Below are 7205 nucleotides of genomic sequence, written 5' to 3' on the forward strand. Positions count from 1 at the left end.
ACACACACACACACACACACACACACACACACACACACACACACACACACACACACACACACACACACACTTATCAGCTCTTTATTTTTGTTCCTCATACCTCTTGGACTATCGATCAAGTATGCATCAGAAGTGAATTACATAATACGTGATGATTGGGGAGCATTAGCAGTCGATGGTTACTTAGCTTCAGTAATTGTATCTCAAACTCAAGGGTTCATTTACTGTCCCTTCACACAGTAAAGAAGAATACTGCTCTTTTTTGACACTATAGTATCCTTCAATGGGTCACAAATCAGTAAGAAAACTGTGATATGGCTGGAGAGTAACCCAGACTTTTCACCTTACACCTGCTTCATCGCTCAGCACTTGCGCACCAAGCAGGGAAGAGGAGACCTGACACCCCACCGCTCAAGGAAGAAGCTCTATAGAGCTATCAGTAGGTACTGGTTTAAGAGAAAATATGATGAACAAGTGGGCTTTTGTATTCTCCTGATAATAATTAATAATAGTATCCAAAAGCAAACCCAGCTGACATAAAGCACCAAAGACAGCAAACCAAATTTAAGAGACTTGTATAACATCTTCCCACTATCCCATCTCTTCACCCTTGTTCCTTTTGTCTTTGGCCTATTGTTGTGACTCTAATAGGAAAACAGAGCAGAGAAAAACAGTTTTTCGCAGTAACAGCTTTGAGAGAAGTATTGTCTGAAAAACACATAAGTGTGAGTGAGTGAGGGAGTGAGAGAAGATGCAGCCTAGGCTTCCTGGAAGAAGACAGGCTATTCATGAATACGGATTGATGTGGTGGAAACAACAATCAGCATTATCAAGACGTGTGTAGCAGAGTAGCCTAAGATGAAAGCAAGATACATGCTGTGGAGTATGTCTGATCTATAAATAATGAAATGACTTAAAAATTGACAGCATGAAGACAACATGTCAAAAGTGCAGGTTAAATATATATGGATTTAAAAGTTAACTGTACTTGAGACTGAACTATACATTTAAAAAATCGGAAAAAAGATATTTGATGTTTATTGAGCAGTGGCAACAGTAGAAAATTAATGTGGAACGTGCTCTCTTCATTTTCAGATTTGAACAACTCTGTTAAATTTGTTACACAACTGATCTGTGGTTAAGCACTGCAGTCTGGAGATATATGTCTATGTTACCAGTAAACACAGGATGACTCATTATGCCTATATGGGAACTGTTTTATTTTTTAAAAGATCATCAGAGTAAATTCCTCTCCCCAAAATAATACAATACATTATACAATCAACCAGTTTCAATCCCACGTTTTCTTGGGATTGGTGCATCCTTACCCGACAATCCAAAACTGACTTTAGACAGGTCACATTTACAAATAAATGCAAACACTCACACAATCAAAATCAAATCCAACCAAAACGAACTAAGGCGTGTAGAGCGAACAACGTATACAGAATGTGCGCCAAAGTGCAGTGCCACCAGAAGCCTGCAGAGGGCAGCCTATCCATTCTGTGCACCACTCTGCATGTGACTGTACTGATCAGCCAGCAGCCAGGCAGTGGCATCTCCTCCCCAACCTGAGGCTGCGCGCAGGTCAAGTGGTCGTCAAAGGGTCGCCCAGTGGCCAGTGGAAATCATCTGTGCACATCCATTTAAACAGTGAGTGGGAGAGCAAGATGGCAGTAAGCAATGCAGTAAATAATCTTTTTCAACCATGGGAAGTAGGCTACCCTTTTGACCTGTATTGTCCATTTGAAATTCAATACACTTACATGGATGGAAATGTAAAGTAAAATGCCTACGGAATTCAGGACTAGACATTATTAAATCATAGGTTCAAGTTCATTTTTCAGTTTCATCTTAATATAACACTCACATGCCTATGTGTTGAATTATTGGAAAGATGAAAGATGGGGCACAAAATCTAAAATCCTTGTTCTGTACAGTTCAACAGTCCAATCATATGGGTATCTACAGTAGGCATACCCAGAGATTTTACACATCCATTTCAGTTTATAGGTGTAGGGGAGTACTACTGTATATGCTTCAAGTGATGTCGGTTGGGACTTGAGACTACAAGTTGTAAAATGGAAAATATCTGGATGTGTGGAGTTAGAAAGAAGTGAGTTTACCAGACCTCTGAAGCTTGCACCTCTATTCTGCCTGAGGCTATAGCAGCTGAAAGCTACACTGGCAGGTACGACCACAACGCACCTGAATCTATGACGGGTTGCATTGTGGGTAATGTAGGCAACCGCTTTTGACAAGGAAGAATGTGTGGGATTAACAAAAATGATATAGTACCTGGTTCTGCAGTATCAATTAGATATTTTTTTAAATGTCAAGCATGAGTCAGTCATATAGGAGTGCAATGCTAAATCGTTGTAGAGCTATTTTTATAAGTACAAATTTCCTGCCTTGTATTAACATCCCGCCTTCGGCTCAAAATGGAAAATGCTGTTGTTGTACATATGGGCATGTCAGTATAGGCTGAAGATAGAATTTTAAGACATTTTTTTTTGTGACAAAAATACTACGCTCTCTGTGATTGAGATGAAAAGAAGAGGAAGTTATCATGACTGGTGATGGCTAAGAGAGCATAAGGTTATGCCTAATAGAGGTTAGGAAACAAACCCTTTTTAATCTCCCCTCTCTCTCTCTCTCTCTCTCTCTCTCTCTCTCTCTCTCTCTCTCCTCCCCTCGAGATGCAGCGACTCAGCTTTGGTTGGAAGAAGAAAAACAGGGATTTTGCAAGCGGGGAATTGGCCAAATTAAACGTAATCATGGTGTTGTTATATCACTGTCACATCTGGCCCCAGGGTGATTGGCCGGGGCACCTCCACCGCGCCTGTTGTCTGTGTGGTCAACCCGGAGGTGACAGCACGCGCTCTGCGGTCAGTCGATGCAGTGTGCACTAACAATGCCTCCGGCACTGCCCGGAGCACCAAACTTTCACCAAGAACGCGCAGAAGTTTGTCGGATCGTGACCACACTGGAGGTAGGCCAATTTCCTCACCTCTCCTCAGTCTGTTACAATTTCACAGCTTAATTCAACCAGTTTATGCACAGTCAAACTGCATGAGAAATCACAGTTGTTTTTACTTACCTCCTTAATAAACTGGTGTTTCTAAAAATAAATGGTTGAAAGGAAAAGTTAACATTTAGGCAAACAGAAGAGAGCTATGGCTTATTCCTGAGATCAAGGCAAATCCTTCTACAAACCTGGACAAATTTCCACTTACTAATTGAAGTTTGAATAAAGTGGGAATTGCTGGAACAGTTTTTCTCAATAGGGCATTTCTTATCTCCATCAGTGCCAAAATACAACTTGTACTTAGTAGCTACCTAACTTATTTCTGGACTTTCTTTAAAGCACCCTGTGATGTTGCAGTAGTTTCCTTCTTTTCCATCTCAGATGTCTTCAAAGATGGTTCTGGCTTTCCTCAAGACTGACAAAAGCCAGCACCTCCCCTTGATTTTGCTTAGACTGGAAACAGGCCTGGCATCATGACTTCAAACAGCAATACATAGGGTTTAATGAGGGTTTCTTGTGTGTGTGTAAAAACTTGATCTCCAAAGTGGTTGATACAGCTGTCACAAATAAATGGTTTAAAGAAAAAGGTAGATGCTTAACTTTGAAATGTATGAAGTCCTGGGGTGACAAGTGCCACTTATTACTTCCTGGCCCTGGCCAGATGAGATTATGTGCCACTGCAGAGGGTAATTCTGCTCTTTAATCAATTGGCCATGTTGCTTCTGTGCATGTCAAAAACACTGGAATATATTTTCCCACACTGGAATCATTGTTTTAAGATTTTATGCAATGCATTTACTGTTGGATTCACTCCCTCATTTTCCCCAGGACCCCTCAAAACTCCACTGGCCCTCCATCCTCCAACGCACACATGTTCCATTTTGTTATCCATTAACAACTGTACAGCACAGTAGGTGTAGCAAAAAGTTTGTTTAAGGAATAAGAAATATTTATATGGGAAAATTGTTTTTCTTGGTGGCGAGACCTGTTGGAAAGTGTCTTTTAACAGTAAGGGTGTATAAAAAATAATGATTTTCTAATATATCCTCTATTTTTGCTAACTACTTTGTCAACCGAAATTGATAATTTACCCTTTTGTCTTCTTATTCCGGTTACATTTTCATAAGCTGGTTTACATACATCAGTAGACTTGTTGCTATGAGTCTGTCAATGTTATTCAAGCGAGTAAGCTGTCACTGAAAGGGAGAAAAGAAGTCTGTACAGTATGTGTCATATGGTTGTTTTATAAGCAGATTTATTTAATATGCATGGTGTATTTTGGTATCTGTGTGTGTGTGTGTGTGTGTGTGTGTGTGTGTGTGTGTTTGTCCGGATGTTGTGCACGTGCATTAGGCCTACTTGTTTGTATGCCACCTGAGATTAGTGATATGTAATAGAGAGTCAGACCAGATGGCCATATTTCCCTCGTCTGGATCTGGATGACAAAAAAAGGCTTCTGAAAAAATAACATAATATTCCTGTAAATGAGACGGACTTAATCTCCACTGTGGAGGAGGAATGCAAGGGTGGGATGGGTAGACGATGGGAGGGATGAGAGTGTGTTAGAGTCTGTTTCATTGCTTTTGAGGTCAAATTAAATAATAATATTTAACCTTTTGGCTGTGCTTTGTGAGCAAATAATCTTCTTCTCGCAATGGGGAGGGATAATAACACTTGTTCCCTAACTGTTTCTCTTGTTTCAGGAATAATGAGAATCAATATATCCATAGGCAGATTTCTCACAATGACAAAACTAGTTCTTAAAGGTCCTGAAACATATTTTCTCAACCAGCTTATTATAAATAAGTTAAGGGATCTTACATGACAGAAGGTTTTCTATCAAAGGAAGAATGATTTTGGTGATTTCACATTAATAGATTTTGTATTTCCTTTTTCTATGTGCTCTTCTAACTGTTTTTAAGTAGGCAGGGCTAAATTGCAAAAAGGTGATGTCACGTAGTTCCATGAATGACAGTTGTTCAGTTGTTTGGTCACTGTCAATCAAATTTGATCAAACCACACCCACACACTCAAGAAGAGTTTTTGAGGGTTTTACTCTGTATTGTGTAAGTAATAACTAAAGATGTTTTGTAGATTTTGATTGTTGCTTATTTAGTCATCAATATATAATGTTATGGAAGTTGTATAGAAGTTTTTTTAGTGTTAATTATTTTGATTCTGCCTCAATCATGAAGACAGTCTTGTAGCATATACTGTTTACACACAACTATGCATTGATATACACATATGTTCCTACACAGATTTTTGGAGTTATTTATACTAGGCCAACTTGTAGCGTTGAAAAATGACTCTTGACCAAGCTTCCATATGTGACCCCTTGAACTGAAACTGAGTTGCTTTGATAATGGCTGGTTTCTGGCTATCTTTCTGCACAGGTGCTTTGGGTGTGTAACAGTTTCTACCTGAGTACAGACAGACCCATGCTAGCACGTCTAACTTTTAGTCAACCTCTGTGCCAGTAATTGAGGATGTCAAAGCAACACGATTTGAATAGAGTGACTTGTCTTTCTTTTACCCAACCACACCAACTAGCAGCGATCATTGTTCATCCAAATTTAGAAAAAGCAATGTAACTTACATACAGTAAATGGATTTGTACCTCAGACATAATGTGTATTTTTGCCTATGATTTTTGCATTTTTCTGAAACCAGAATGGAAGGCAGTAGGCTATGTGTCTGATGCCATCCACTTTTAGATGTTTATGTTAACTTCTACTTAGTAATGATTGAGAAGAAGGTACTGTAGATCTGAAATATAGTTAATGCCGTATTTTGGAGAAACCCCTGAGCTCTGCACCAGGCCAGGTATACAGGGGACTTTTTTTAAGTGAGTAGCACATAGACCACAATAAAACAGCCCTAAATCTTCTTAATCTTTTCATTTCTTGAGTCTGTACCTGTTGGTTAGCACATATAATTACCTCTAATTTTGTCAATGTCTAAAGTAGACCTGCTATGTGCTGTTTTTAGATGCTCTACAGGATGTTTTTTATTTAGGAAGTGATTTTGGCTATACTTTACTCGTGCTGTTGTCGCTGTGTGTGTGTGTGTGTGTGTGTGTGTCTTGTCAAAAGGCCAAGGGAGGATTTTGGTCCCAGCTGCTGTGCACTGGGACTTGGCCTGGAGCCTGCAGACACACCCATGTCAGCATCAGCAGCTTACATCTTGTTATGCCTCGCGGAGATTGCACGTAGACCACAAATCTGCTCCAGACAGACACATGGAGCTGGGATGGGTAAAATGGGAAAAAATAATGTTTAGATGTTTACTAGCATTTTGTGAAGATACTTAATTCTAGCTCTCTTTAATTCAGTGTGATTTATTCAAAATATGTGTGTGTATGTGTGTGTGTGTGTGTGTGTGTGTGTGTGTGTGTGTGTGTGTGTGTGTGTGTGTCTTGTGTGTGTGTGTGTGTGTGTGTGCGCGTGTCATTCAAGATTACTCCCACTCCCTGAATTCTCAATGTTTAACATAGTCCCATCACTTTGGGCTCAGCTGTGGATACTAATCAAGCTACAGTTTTTTCTTGGAATGAACAACAGACACACGCAAGACACACAATACAAGACTGGGCATCTCTTGATGTTCACATCACACTCACATTTACAGTGGGTACGGAAAATATTCAGACCCCTTTAAATTTTTCACTCTTTGTTTCATTGCAGCCATTTTCCAAAAATCAAAAAAGTTCATTTTATTTCTCAGTAATGTACACTCAGCACCCCATCTTGACAGAAAAAAACAGAAATGTAGAAATTTTTGCAAATTTATTAAAAAAGAAAAACTGAAATATCACATGGTCATAAGTATTCAGACCCTTTGCCATGACACTCATATTTAACTCAGGTGCTGTCTATTTCTTCTGATCATCCTTGAGATGGTTCTACACCTTCATTTGAGTCCAGCTGTGTTTGATTATACTGATTGGACTTGATTAGGAAAGCCACACACCTGTCTATATAAGACCTTACAGCTCACAGTGCATGTCAGAGCAAATGAGAATCATGAGGTCAAAGGAACTGCCTGAAGAGCTCAGAGACAGAATTGTGGCAAGGCACAGATCTGGCCAAGGTTACAAAAAAATTTCTGCTGCAATTAAGGTTCCTAAGAGCACAGTGGCCTCCATAATCCTCAAATGGAAGACGTTTGGGACGAC

The sequence above is a fragment of the Micropterus dolomieu genome, linkage group LG08 (assembly GCF_021292245.1).
Source record: "Micropterus dolomieu isolate WLL.071019.BEF.003 ecotype Adirondacks linkage group LG08, ASM2129224v1, whole genome shotgun sequence".
Lineage (NCBI taxonomy): Eukaryota > Metazoa > Chordata > Actinopteri > Centrarchiformes > Centrarchidae > Micropterus > Micropterus dolomieu.